This window comes from Camarhynchus parvulus, chromosome 23, assembly GCF_901933205.1.
Source record: "Camarhynchus parvulus chromosome 23, STF_HiC, whole genome shotgun sequence".
In the NCBI taxonomy this organism is placed as follows: Eukaryota; Metazoa; Chordata; class Aves; order Passeriformes; family Thraupidae; genus Camarhynchus; species Camarhynchus parvulus.
Window position 1 is genome coordinate 3,052,959 of NC_044593.1, and position 14,176 is coordinate 3,067,134.

A 14,176-nucleotide genomic window follows, 5' to 3' on the forward strand; every position below is an offset into this window, starting at 1 on the left:
GTAGCTCAGGAGCCAATTAACAGCAACACTCTTAAAAAAATAAGCACTTGGTGTTTCCCAAGGTTTTTGTGGAAGGCACCACAGTGCCAGTACCCGGGAATGGTGCTGGTACCCGCGGGCAGATGTTGGGAGCTGCAGGAGGGGATGAGACTCCAGGCAGGGCTGGAGCAGTGAGTGCCAGCAGTGGCTGTCCCAAAGGCCACGGCACTTTCCCCGAAACACTTTTGTTCTCACAAACATTTCCTAACAGCAGAAAGAAGGGGCTGGGCACTGGGAGACGGCAGAGGCTCTGGGGAGGATTCGCTGGGAGCGGGACGTGACCGAGATGGGTCAGAGGAGGGAGAAAGGATGAGAAAAGGTAAAGTAGAGGAAAGCGGGCTCAGATTTGCCCGAAGAGGGATGGCTGGGGTGTTCCTCGGGGAAAAGGCACCAGAACAGCGGGACTCGTGACTGGGAAATCCGCGGGATCAACTCCTGCCCGAGCCCGGCGCAACCCGCGGGATGCGCAGGCGAGCGGGACCAGGAGCGGGACCGGGAGCGGCGGAGCCCTGAGCCCATCCCGGCGGAGCGGCGCGGACCTTACCTCAGCTCCCGTCGGCGCGGCGGAGCGGAGCGGAGCGGCGGGCACGGGCGGCCGCTGGCGGGAGCGGCGGGCCGGGCCGGGCCGGGCCGGGCACCCGCGGGGCGGAGCGGGGCGGGCGGGAGGGCGGAGCGGGGCCGGGGGCGCGGGAGGTGCGGGGGATGCGGAGAGGGGCCGGGGGCGCGGGGGGATGCGGAGCAGGACGGGGGGATGCGGAGAGAGGGATGCGGAGCGGGATCAGGGGTGCGGGGGATGCAGAGCGGGACCAAAGGTGCGGGGGCTGCGGAGCGGGGCCGCGCCGGAGCGGGTGCTGCGATTTCTCTCTTTTCCCTCTTTTTCCCTCTCTCCCCTCGGCGGTCCCAGCCCGGCCGTGCTGCTCGTTCCTCGGGCAGGAGGGAGGGAGACTGCGCGCACCGCACCCCGAGAGCGCGGCCCCTGCCCCCGCCCCCGGCCCCTCCTCGCCACCCCACCCGGGACAGGGGGCCCGGGCACGGCCCCCCAGACCCGCCTGCCTTCCCCCGAGCAGGGATGCCCTGTGCCCCGGGGATGCTGATGCCAGCAAGAGCAGCCACAGGGCGGGAAAAGAGCCCCCTCCTTGTGCAGAGCCCCCAGGACTGGGTGCTGCTCGTCCCTGGGATGGAGTGAATGGGGTCCAACCTTCTTTCCCCTTCTTGGCCCGTACGGCTGGAGCAGCGTTGCCCCCATGTTCACCCAGTATTCTTTGTGGACACAGGGCCTCAGCAGGACATCATCCCCATTTCTGTGGTGGGGCAACTCTGCCGCCCTGAAAATCCCGTTGCCCTGGGCACAACAGTTCGAAAATGTGGTGCCAGTGCAGCAGGGTGCTGCTGCCTCCTGTCTTGGCACAGTTCTAAATCACACACCAGGACAGAGGTGCCCCAATCCCAGGAGAGCAGGGCGCTGGCACCTGCCTGTCCCGGGCACCGTGTGCTGCCCGTGCCCGGGGCGGAGGAGCCGTGGGCATCCCGCTGGCAGCCGCGTGCCAGGCACAGCCGGGACACCGCCGGACACAGCCGGGACACAGCGGGGACACAGCCGGACACGGGCATGCCGGGACCGCGCGCCGCGTGCCCGGGGCGGGGTGCAGGGCCCCGGTGTGCCCCGGGAGGCAGATTAGGGTTGCTCAGGCAACGGGCACGGAGAAAGCCCGTCGGGATGGAGGCCGCTGGGTGCACAAGGGTGTTTGTTTTCTGTATTAAGCGCCTGAGCAAGGGGGGCATCAGACAGCTAATCCCCCCTCAATGCCTTCCCCCGGAGAGCAGCCGCCGTGGGGCCGGACCCTGCTCCCAGGAATGCTGATGTGCTGTGCCCTGGATGGGGCTGGGGTCTCCTCCGTGCCCTGAGCAGGCAGGGCTGGGGGTCCATCCTTTACCACGGTCCCCACGGCAGGGGAAGCAGCTCAGGGCAGCCCCAAGGTTGCCCCAGACGAGGGCTGAGCCCGGCTGAGCACACGGTGACTGCTCGGGGACCGCAGCCGCAGCGGGGCGGCTGCTGGCAGCAGCTGCTCTGCCACCACCTCAGCACCTCAGCCACAGTGCTCTGGCTCTCCTGCCCGCGTCCTTGTCCCACCTGCAGCACCCGGGCACAGGGCAGAGCACGCAGGGGCCTCTGTTGGCACGGCAGCTCCCGCAGAAACGAACCAGCCTTGTTTAACCAGAGCTCTCACTGGCAAAGCATTTCCTCTGCTCAGAGGCTCATTTGCCAGCACAGATATTCCTCTGTCCCACAGAGCAAACCATGGGCTGCAGCCTCGCTCGGTGCCGGCCCCTGCTGCCTGTCATCGCTCCTGTGCTGGCTCCTTCCTCCCCAGGCCTGTCCCCTCCCCAGGATGGAGCCTGGGCTGCACCCTGCCCACGCCACCTTGGCTGTGCTGTGCCACTCTGGCTGCTCCTGGCCATGCACAGGCTTCTTCCTGCTGCCCAGCAATGGTCATTCTTGTTGTAGGGTCTTCTAATCCTTCACTGGGTTCTTTCTTTTCTTTTATATCTTGTGGAGTTACAGCTGTTTCTGACTGCAGCCCCCTGATGCTCTGGTTTGGGTGCTGGTGCACCTGCTGACGGGCAGAGAACAAGGAACTGAAAAATATGTAGGACTTGAATAAATATTACCAAGCAACACCTGACCCTCAATATTCTTATACTAAAGGTAAAACTCAGCTCTGTACCAGCTGTTGGGAAAAATTCTATTAAATTAACTCTATTCCAGCCCAAAAGATATCCAGGTGTGAGCTCACAAGGATGCAGCAATCCCAGGCTGAGCAAGGAAAGAGAGCAGCATCCCAACTCACCCAGCGCCATAACTCTGAGTAACTCATCCGACTTAAAATTTATTTATTTATTTGAGCTAAGCAACTGATGCCTCTCAGCACCGTGCTGAGCCACTGCTGATGGTTCTGCTCCCCAGCAGGAGAGGGAAGCCAGGCTTAGAGTGGGATTTAGGGGCTCTGCTGCCTGGATCTCCTGGCAGCTCTGCAGCCACTGCTGTGCCAGGGCTCCACGGTGTCCCCAGCCTTGTGCTGGCCCTGCCAGGGCCACACTGAACCACTGAGAGCACCCCTGGGCACTGCTGCACCTCAGGGTGCCTCCCAAAATCCCCGTCCCAGGCCATGCAGCTGCTCTGCACAGGAGGAGCAAGAGAGAGGGAGGAGACATAATTCAATCTGGGGCTGCAAAATGCCTTAACTTAATTTCGGTGGGTCACGGACATAATCGAATCAGCCCCGCGCGCTGGAATATCGTTTCCATGTTTCCACAAAGATGGATAATTGTGCTCAGAAAACCAGCCCTTGGTGCTCAGTGGGAAAATGTGCCATGGGGGTGGGTGGGAGGGGGCCAGGAGCTGGGCTGGCAGTGCCGAGCAGAGATGGGCTGTGCTGCTGTGCCCGCTCAGGGCGCTGGCACAGGGTGACAAGGACACACAAGGGCTTGGGGACATCACCCTGCTGTGCCAGCAGTGATGTGCAGGTGAGAGGTGGCCCGGGCAGGAGGAGACTGGGCAGTGTCAGCACAGAGCAGGGTGAGCCACGGCTCCGTGTGGAGCATGGTGCCAGATCCCAGCCTTCGGGAACATTCAGTGATGGATTAAATGCAATCTGACTACCACTGTGGGAGGTTGGAGAGAATTACTTCATACAAATGCACTTCGGAAAGTATTTAGAGTCAAATTTTCAAAAGCCCCTGAACGATTTAAGAGCCAAAATCCCATTTTCCAAAGTCACTTAAACGAGCAAGAAAAGATCAGTTAAGAAAACACGCGAGCAGACGGGGCCGGGAGGGACGGGCTGCGGTGGCCGCGGGGGCAGCACCACGCCACCATCAGCCACTGCAGCCCTCAGTGGGGACACACGAGGATGCATCAGCCTCAAAAAACATCCCTCTGTGTGTCTTTCCAAGGAATCAGCCCGGGATGGGTCAGATTGAAGGGAATTGTCCCGCTGGGGACAGGGACAGCTCCCGGCTGAGCAGCTCTGGGGACATCAGTGCCACCTCCGGCTGCCACCGCCGGGGCAGGAAGGGTCCCCGGCTGTAACGGGAGAAGGCAGGGCTGCAGCTGGGAACCGCAGGGCTCCTTCCCTTACCCCACAACCGCTGCAGCCTCCTAAAAGCATCTCCAGTTCCCCGCTCAGCATCCTAATGAACCGCAAGGGCAGCTGGGACCCTTTGAGGCAGCAACCATGGAGACTCAACCCCCCCAAAGAGCAAATCCCAAAGCAATTAGCTTTGCAAGGGCTGGTGGAGGTTCCACATTCCTCGGTGGCTGTAAAGCTCTTTACTGGGATTGTTTTCCTGCGTGAGCCCTGCCCGGGGTACACATGGTGGCTCCGGCTCCCAGCACCTTTGGTGCACGCCATAAAAAAACACCCTCACGTTGCCTTTGCTGGGGCTGAATCCGAGCAAGTTTACACACTTCCCCCAGTAGAAAAAAAAAAAAAAAAAAAAAAAGGATCTGAGACAGAATTCTTGCTCCAGGATCCTTTACAATTCCTGGAGGACATTTTTGGAAAGGGAAGGGTTGTATGTACTTTGGCAGCTGACTCTGCTTCTATATACATATGCATGGAAAAACTGCACTCACCTACGGTTTCCAGGGCTCCCTTGTCTGCAGAGCACCAGCCCAGGTGGTAGCTGGCGGCCCCTGGACCTCTGTTTGGAAATGGCACGTGGAATTGGGAGCTGAAGTTTAAAATCTCTCCCCAGGGCAGCCCTGGAGGCTGCTGGCACTTCCCAGGAGCGCTGGAGGGGATGCAGCAGCCCCGGAGCTCATCACAGCTCAACACAACCAGAGGCAGGACCATCCCTGTGATGCCCCCACGTGCCCCCAGCACCCCCCTCCCTGGGCATCTCTCCCCACCTGCACCTCCAGCCTTCCCGTGGCTGCTGCGATTAATTCACTGACAGTGGGGTTGGAATAAATCCACCCGTTGGCACGTTGTAAATTCATCACGTGCTGGGGACGCACATTCCAGCCCACCATAAACACCCCTGGCTATGAGCTAGTAAATCTGCCTGCAGAGCTGCTGGATGAATGGAGTCCCTGGGTCCTGGGGGCTGTTCCAGTGCAGAGCTGGGCTGATCCCACAGCACCCAGCTGGCTCTGAAAGGAGCTGGTTCAAGAAAGGAACTGTCAGGAGCAGGCTCGCCCAGCTGCTGTCACCCTCCCAGTTTGTGTCCCCCTCCCTGTGCCATTCCTGCACTGGTGGCTGGGGTGGGTGCTCCCATGGGTTCTGGGGACCCATCCCATGGGATGAATGTCCTGCAGCCTGTCTGGGAGCTGCCCAGAGCACACAGAGGAAGTTCAGCTGAGCTGCTGAAACGTCCAGGCAGTAAACCAGTTGTAAAACATTTATAAAAAAACCCCAAAACCATTTTATTACCCACCAAACAGCTGCTGCTTCATTTTATGGGGGTCATTCTCTGAGGAGGTCAGGCTGGCAGAGCAGAGACATCAGCCCAGGTCTTGGTGGGCTCCAGGCTCCTGGCACCGCCAGCTGAGCTCCTCCAGCCCCCATCCACCCCCCAGCACCCGGCTGGCACTGGGGCAGGGAAGGGCACGTGTGGCTGCAGGGCTTTATCAGCTGCACTATTGTTGGGGCTGTCACCAGGTTGCCCTGGGGAGGGGGCCTGGGGGGCTCTGTTTGGTGCTGCTGCATCCTGAGGCACCCCGAGATCCGTCTGCAGGGCCAGGAGTGCGTGAGCAGTGCCAGGGCAGGGCAGGGAGCGGGCACCAGGGCTGGTTCCCATCGCCTTCCCCCGGAGAGGAAGCTGGGGCACAGTTCAGCATCCCTTTCCCAGAGGAAGCCAAGTGCTGGGATGTGGCACTGCCACAGGATGCAGGTGCCATCCTGGGGGGCTGGGGCTGCTGCAGCACAGAGCCCGTTCCCCCTGGAGAGCTGAATGCAGGGCTGAGGGTCCCTGGGTTGGTGTCCCCATGGAGGGATGAACATCACCAGGGACATCATGGGGACATCCACAAGCTGCCCTGCTGCTCCCTTTTCTCATTCTCCATCCCTTGTGCCCCCTTTGCCCATGCTGGCATGAGCTGGGAGCTCCACATGGGCCCATCTGGGGACCCTGGGATGTGGCTTGTGACAGCAGCAGGGAAGGGGCCTGGGGGTCTGTGCCTGCCCCAGCGCAGCACCACGGCCCGAGAGCTCCCAGCAGCTCCAGCCTCTATGAAATAATTTGTTATTTTAGTTGTAAAACAGTAAGTGGCCCCTTTCCAGGAGGAGAAGGGAAAAGCCAAACGGCCCCACTCCTGCTAATGAGTGAAGCAGTCAGTCAGCACGGGCAGGACTGGCATGGGAGCAGGAACTGCCTCCCCTGTGCCCCATGTGAGACCCCTGTGCCCTCTCTGACACCCCTGTGCCCCATGTGAGACCCCTGTGCCCCATGTGAGACCCCTGTGCCCTCTCTGACACCCCTGTGCCCCATGTGAGACCCCTGTGCCCTCTCTGATACCCCTGTGCCCCTGTGACACCCCCATGTGAGACCCCTGTGCCCTCTCTGACACCCCTGTGCTCCCTCTGACACCCCTGTGCCCTCTCCATTGCCCTGAAGGCCACAAGGGCTGAGCTAATGATTAATTACCAGGGCTGCCACCTCTCAGGGGAGCTGCTCAGGGCCACACTGTCACAGACCTGCAGGGACACAGCCTGCCTCCCCATGGACTTCATCCCAGGCTGCAGGGGATGCTCTGTTTCAGAGGTGACAGTGGAGCTCCAGTGTGCCCAGCACAGCACCAGTGCCCGAGCCACTCCCCGTGGCTGTCACCAGGATGTCCCCAGGCACAGCAGTGAGGTGACAGCAGCACAGCTCAAGCCAACCAAAGCTGTCACAACCTCACACCCTTCATGCCCCATGTTGGGTGCTGGGACAAGTTTCCCCATCTGAGCTCCAGAGGGGATGGGAAGCCCCAGGAGGGAGGTGGGGATGGATGGCGCCGTGTTGTTCCCTCAGTGTGAGCGGCAGGAAGCTTTTTCGTAGCAGGTGTATTAACTGCTCGTATCGGAATCGTGGGTAAGAGGCGCAGATTCATAGGAATCCTGCTGATAAGAGCAGGACTTCTGTGGCTACTACAACAGGGAATAGCGCTCGAGGGGTCTTGAAGAGGCTTGGGTTGAAGAGCAGAATAGTAGTTAGCATATTCATGAGTATGATGTTGGCGTATTCGGCTAAAAAGAAGAGTGTGGCTAAGCCAGGGGTGGCTGTCATTTGCTTCTTGGCATCTCCCCTGTCCCCAGGGATGGGGACACCTGGAATGGCCCCTCCTGTCCCTGTGAGCAGCAGCCCTGGGGTGCAGCAGGGGCTCAGCAGGGCCCTGCTCAGGGATCTGACCCCCCCAGCAGAGGCAGTGCCTGCTCTGAGCGCTGGGAGCGGACAAAGAACCCAACACCCTTTGGTCAGGGTCATTCCCAGGGATCTTGCAGTGATGCTGGGGCTGCCCAGGCATCACTCCCAGAGTCTGGCCCCAGGCATCACTCCCAGAATCCGGCAGCTCCAGGGCTGTGCAGGCAACACCCCTCCCGCTGTCAGGTTATAGACTCGAGTCCTCAAAAATGCAAAAAATGCACCGGGAATCAAGGTTGGCCTGAAGAGTTTTGATCTCCCCGCAATTGCTGCGGCGTTGCTGTAAGTGCATCCAGATGGCTCAGACCACACAGACGCGGCTGCCACCGCCACCGTCACCTTGTGGCCACCCCGCCCCACCCCTCCTGTCCCCTCTGTCACCTCCGGGGATGGCGGCATGTGACAAGGGGCAGCGCTCGGGGACACTTCAGGAAATGCATCAAAATAAACCCTTCAAACACCAACCAAAACAGGTTGGAGTATTTTGATTTCAGAGGTTAACAATATTAGCAGCCTGAGCCTTTGTATGCATGAAGATTTTTTTTTTAAGAAAGAAAGAAAAGAAAAAAAATAATACAGATCCCTCTGGCTGAAAAATACTTTTGCAAATGGGAGCTAGGACAAGATATTTTTATAGTATCTCCTCATTAACTATAAATCCAATTTTGGTTCTTTTTTCTTTCTTTTGTTATGCATTATAACACACACTATTCTCAGCATAATATATATTATAATTCTCTATTCTCTCTATAATTATAATTTATAATATATAAATTATTCTCTATATAATTTCTGTATATAATATCTAAAATCTATAAATTATCTATACAATCTCTATTCTTTATATAATTCTCTATATAATGTCCCCATTATAATACACACTATTCTCTATATAGTATATATATAATTCTCGATTCTCTATATAATTATAATTTATAATATATAAATTATTTTCTATATAATATCTAAAATCTATAAATGATCTGTATAATCTCTATTCTCTACATAATTTCTGGATATAATATATAAAATCTATAAATTATCTATACAATCTCTATTCTCTATATAATTCTCTATATAATAATGTCTCCATTATAATACACACTATTCTCTATATAGTATATATTACAATTCTCTATTCTCTATATAATTATAATTTATAATATATAAGTTATTCTCTATATAATTTCTCTATATAATATATAAAATCTATAAATGATCTATATAATCTCTATTCTCTATATAATTCTCTATATAATAATGTTCCCATTATAATACACACTATTCTCTATATAATTTATGTCGATGAGGATGACATCACAGCATGATATCACTTTATCACTCCATTTCCCTTTGTTATGTTTTGTCACCCGCTCCCCTGCACCGTCCCTTGTCCAGCGGTCGATGTTGCTCCATGGCAGCTCTCAAACACCGCCCCAAAACAGACTTTGGGGACATGGGCCAGCTTGAGCTGTGTCATTAGGATCAGCTCTAAGGCTCATTTTGACCCACCAATCACATTGCTCATGCTCACAGGCACAGTGGGAACAGGGCTGGTGAGGCAGGGCAAGTGCTTGGACTCAGCCAGGGGTTCTGGAGTGGGCAGAGGGGTACAGACAGGGCTGGGGGTCCCTCCTGCCCTTATTGGAGTCCCCAGAGCACCCTGGTGCTGACTCCTGGTCTCGTTCCTTTCAGGAGAAGGAATGTGGAACAAACCCGAGGTGGCTTTTGTCAAAAAGCATTTCTAGAGAGTTCAGAATTTCCTTTCCTGAAAGCCAGCTCCCAGGAAGGAAAACATGTTTTGACCAAAAACTGATGCCCAGTTCTGTGTGTTTAACTGAGAGCAGAAGACACAGTGTCAGCAGTGAGAGTGCCTTGCCCAGCTCTGGTCCTCCAAGGTCACCATGGACACCAGGTGACATTGGTCAGGGGACAAGGGGCTGTCCCCAGCTGGAACAACCCCAGTGCCAGCCCAGCTGCCAGCACGGGGCTCAGGTGGTACCTGGTGGGGATGCTCCCAGCATCCAGCAGTTCCTCTCCCATCACCTTGAGCAAGTCCTGGTGCCATCCCTGCTGGCCTCCTTGGCCCAGGTCTCAGCTGAGCACCTCAGGCCGGTGCTCCCCCTCCCCTGCACTGCCCACCAAACCGAGGAAGTCGCAACCGCAGAGCTCTTGAAAGCATTTTTTTGGTGGAGACCACCGGTACTGAGAGATTAAAATTGCTGTTGTTTCTTCCATTACTCAGCTTTCCTGAATTATGGGGTGTAATACTCAGGGAGTGGGAATAATTAGGGGAGAACAATGGCAGGCTTGAAGGCTTAACTACGCCTGTGTGGTACTGCCGGCCAGGCCAGCCTGCTGTCACATTTCTCTGGGCCTCCATTTTCCACAGCCCCTGCCAAGCCCTTTCCACTCCGGTACCCGCTCCGACTTCCTCATTCCTGGGGCTCTGCTCCCCGGAATGCCCCGGTTAACGCTCGGTTCCCCGGCTCCCAGCCAGCCAGCACCCACAGCAGGGGCTCTGTGCCCTGCCCGGATGGGATGGAGAGCCTGGGGGTGCAGAAGTGTGGGACAGAGGGATGCTGAGCCCTGGGGGGTGCAGAAGTGTGGGACAGAGGGATGCTGAGCCCTGGGGGATGCAGGAATTTGGTACAGAGGGATGCTGAACCCTGGAGTGAAGGGATGCAGGAGTGGGGAACCTGGGGGATGCAGGAATTTGGTACAGAGGGATGCGGAACCCTGGAGTGAAGGGATGTGGGAGCTCTGGGGATGTGGATGTGGGGGAGTTTGGGGGGTGCAGGAGGCCAGGACAGCCCCATTGCCTTTGTGTCCCCTCCAGGCTCCTCAGCACGAGGCGAGTAGAGGTCCCACCAGGTCACTCCAGTGTTCCGTGCTCGAGGAAGCCACTGGATTTCTCCCCTTGGCAGGGAACACCCTCCAGCTCCTCGGTGGCATCTTGCTCAAGAGCCTTCCCAGCAATGGCAGGGCCTGGGGAGCAGTGACAGCCCTGGCCCAGAGCTTGGGCAAGAGGCCACAGTGCTGCTCCCAGCCCCGGGCAGGCGCTGGCTCCAGCCGGGGCACGCGGGCAGCTGTGGGGGGCTCTGTGCCTGCCATGGGACACGGACAAGGAGCCACAGCCCAGGGCAGAGCCAGCCCAGTGCCTGGCAACTTCTCCCTGAGCTCTTGGATGTCAGCGCTAGCAGTAATTAAAATAAAATCAATATTTTTTTGCTGTAAAAAGAGACATTGTTCTGGAGAGCACTTTCCCGAGTCAGCTCCTGTGTGTCTGTGGGATGGGCAGGGAGAAGCCAACGGGATCCTGGGGCTGCAGGGAACGTCTGGGGCTTTGCTTCGTCCTGGGAGGGGATTGGTTTTAAATTTTCAAATTGTTTTCTCATTTCTCTATTAACTGGACTGTTTGGAAGTCTTGTCTGCAGCCATCCCTGGTCATCCAGGCATCTGGTTCAGTCCTGCTTGTGGTGAGCCACTTGCCGTGGCAGGGACAGGATGGGGTTGGGGATGGGATCAGGGACAGCCTGGCTCATTAGGTGTCCACTTTAATTAATGTTTTCTGGGCAGGTGGCTCCCCTTGAGCTTATGAGAAACCCACTCTGCTCCCAGAATTCCTGATCTCTCAGGAGCTCCTGTTTTCTCTCACAAACAGCCTCAAGACTTTATTTTTCTGCTGAAAACCAGCCTGAGTGGAATCATATTTTAGCTGTTGGACACTTCGAGGAAAATTCCCATAGCTACCACTTGGGATTGTGCCTAGGGTGGGAATCCACTGATGCCTGAAATCAGTCATCTCACAGCCCTGCAGCCAGTGGTCCTGAGCGACCTCTCTGAGCTCTCCTGGGCTGCAGCAGCTGTGCCAGGATCTCCCTCAGAGCAGAACTCCTCTTGGAGCCCATCCTGTGACACCCAGAGGACCAATGATGATGATGATGGAGCCTGGGCTGACACCCCCACCCCACGGGGCTCTACCTTCCACCCTTGAGAAGATGCATCAATCAATGTGAGTATTTTGCTGAACTGGAGGGGATTTCTCACAGGTCTGTTCCTGTGCTCAGGGTCTTTATGTCCATGTGTGTGCACGTTACTGATGTTGCTACTTTAGATTTACAATTCAGTTAGAGTGATGGTTATAGAAAATCCCATTTGAGTCATTCTGTATGAGTTCAATTATCCAATTGATCAAGTGCTGCTATTGCTGTGTTAATGAGGTATTGTTATGATTAAGTGTTGGTAAATCCTTTAGACTTAATCCATTGATCCAATCTGAGGCTAAATTTAGTAAGGGGATCCTCTCTGTGCCTGGTGACTCAGCTTGGGAGTGTCGCTTCCCCCCCTGCATTCCTGACTCTTTCCTCCCTTCCTTTTTCTCTCCCCATCTCCACCTAATTCATTGTAGATTGTTTTTAATCCTATTTTTCTTGGTGTGTCTTATCTACACCATAAGAAACAGAGAGACAAAATTATATCAAACCTGCTTTTGCCAGCAATTCAGCCCCAAACCCCTCACTCACCACAGGCTCAGGGAAAGAGCGACCATTCCGGAGGCTCCCTTACTCGGAAGCCACAATTAAAACTATTTTAAAGGAAAACAAACATTTCTCATCGAAATTCCTGCCTGGCTCTCGTTGTGGGCCGAGGCTGCTCAGCACCAGCAGCTTCCTCTGGGCAAATCCACCGTGCTGGGCTCTGAGTCCTGAAAAATGGCAATTCTCCTGTGGAAATGCAGGAAGGCTGGAGCAGCACTGCCCTGGGGTTCCTGGGGCTCAGTGAGATCATGGTTTTGGTGTTTATGGTGCAGAGCTGGTGCCTGAGCTGTTCCCATCCCACGGGCACTGCAGCAGGTTTGGGTGGAGCTCGTGTCCCCACGTCACATCCTGCGCCACCAGCAGCTGGGGGTGGCATTCAGAGGGGAACGGAGGGGCTGCTGGTGGTTGGAATTATTGGGGTTTGGGGGTGTGGGGTGAATGAGGTATGGGGGATGGACTGTCCCACGCAGGGAGAGCAGCAGCATCCTCACTGGGTCACGCCATGGGGCTGGGAATAGTGGTGTGGCCAATGTCACCCTCCTTCCTCGTGACTGGATCTCCCTTCATAGTTTTCCACAGCTTTCCACAGTTTTCCACAGTTTTCCACAGTTTTCCACAGTTTTCCGCAGGTTTTCTCCATTCCTGTGGTTCCTCACTGGTCCTGTCCCAAACCCCTCCCTGTTTCACACCCTGGTCACCAACACCTGCCCTGGGACACTGCACAAAGCCAGCCCTGGGATGCTGGAGCAGAACCCACCCCATGGGACAGAGATTTTGGGGTGCTGAGTGAGCCCAGGGCTTTGTTCAACAATGCTTAAAGTGTTTTGAGAACCTTGGAGTAAAAATCTGCCTGAAGTGTTCTACAAACTGCACTAAACTGAACCCAAAAAACAGGCAAAAAATGGATGTTAACAACCAATTAAAGCCTTCAGTGTGGTGCCTCCAGAGTGTTTGACATGGAAAAGGCTGGAAGGTTCTGGATATCCTCCCCAGGACAAGGATGGGGGGTTTTATGTGGGCACAGATCCAAAATGTACCAAAGGATGGTTCCCACCTCCTCCCTGAGGTAAAAATCCAAGCTCACAGCCAGGAGATTGCTGCACCAGAGGGTCTGGGAGCTGCACTGCAGGACCTCCCAGGACATGGGCACAAATCAGAGTGAAGAGTAGAAAACGAGGGGCTGGTGTGAGCTGTACGGCCACATTTAGCACACAAAGCACCACGGAGACCCGGGAGCACGGACCTGAGCGGGGCAGGAGGACACTGAGCTGAGCCCTGTCCCTGCCACAGCCCCTGGCCATCCCTGCACGTGTCTGAGCTGAGCAGGGACGGCTTTGTCCCCGCATTTCCCTTGGCCCTCAGCAGCGTTGGCTTTCACAGGGCTGGATCCGCTCCGCAGCCGGGCAGAGCGTGGGAGGAGGGTGCCGATCCCGCTTAGGAAACGCGAAACAATAAAAGAGGAACAATGGAGCTTCCTTCCCGTCACCCCAAATACCAAACGCCACCAGAATGTGGCTCGGCTCCGAGCAGCGCTGCCGGGGCTGCTCCCGTGTCCTCTGACCCGAGGGAGGAACTGCAGACGCTTCCTCCTCCTCTTCCTCGCCCTGGCAAGGGATGCTGCTGGAGGGAGGATGCCAAGGAGCATCGCCAAAGGGCTGCCCTGACCCGGCGCTGCTGCCAGAGGCATTCCCGGCTTTGGAAACGGCGTTTGGGCCAGGGCAGGGGGGTGCAGCGTGGCCGTGCCTTGAGAGAGGATTTTGTCAGCTGCCTGAGCTGCCAGGGTAGCCAAACACGTGTTGCAGCCGGCCCAGGGGCCCAGGAAGGGTTATAAAAACATCCAGGTACCCAAACTCACAGATCATTATCAGCCAGAGAACAGGTTCTCATGGGTTTGGTGCCCGTGTGGTGCCAGGCATGGGGAGATGCTCGGTCAGGTTGGCCACAGCTGGGCATCTGCAGGGAGCTGGATCCACGCCTGAGTGGAACCCACACCCTGAGTATCCCTCAGATGCAGGTGGCAGGTGCTTAGGACACAGGGACAGAGCCCCCTGAGGGGCTGGTGCCTGTCCCTGCTGGCTCCACCCTCACCTTGGCTGCCTGGGGCCACCAGCACCATGCCAGCCCTGCCAACAAGCCCTGTCCCCAGTGCACGACGGTGGGTGAAACATCCTCTGCATCCTCAGCAATGC

General features: G+C 56.3%; 1 protein-coding gene across 1 annotated transcript in view; it reads right to left on the minus strand.

Moving 5' to 3' along the window:
• Positions 1–641, minus strand: part of COL8A2 (collagen type VIII alpha 2 chain) — a 30,172-nt gene extending 29,531 nt beyond the window's left edge. The window contains exon 1 of the mRNA XM_030964409.1: positions 584–641. The gene's annotated coding sequence lies outside the window, so the exon portion shown is untranslated. The remainder of the gene's footprint in view (positions 1–583) is intronic.
• Between the last annotated feature and the right edge of the window lie 13,535 nt (positions 642–14,176).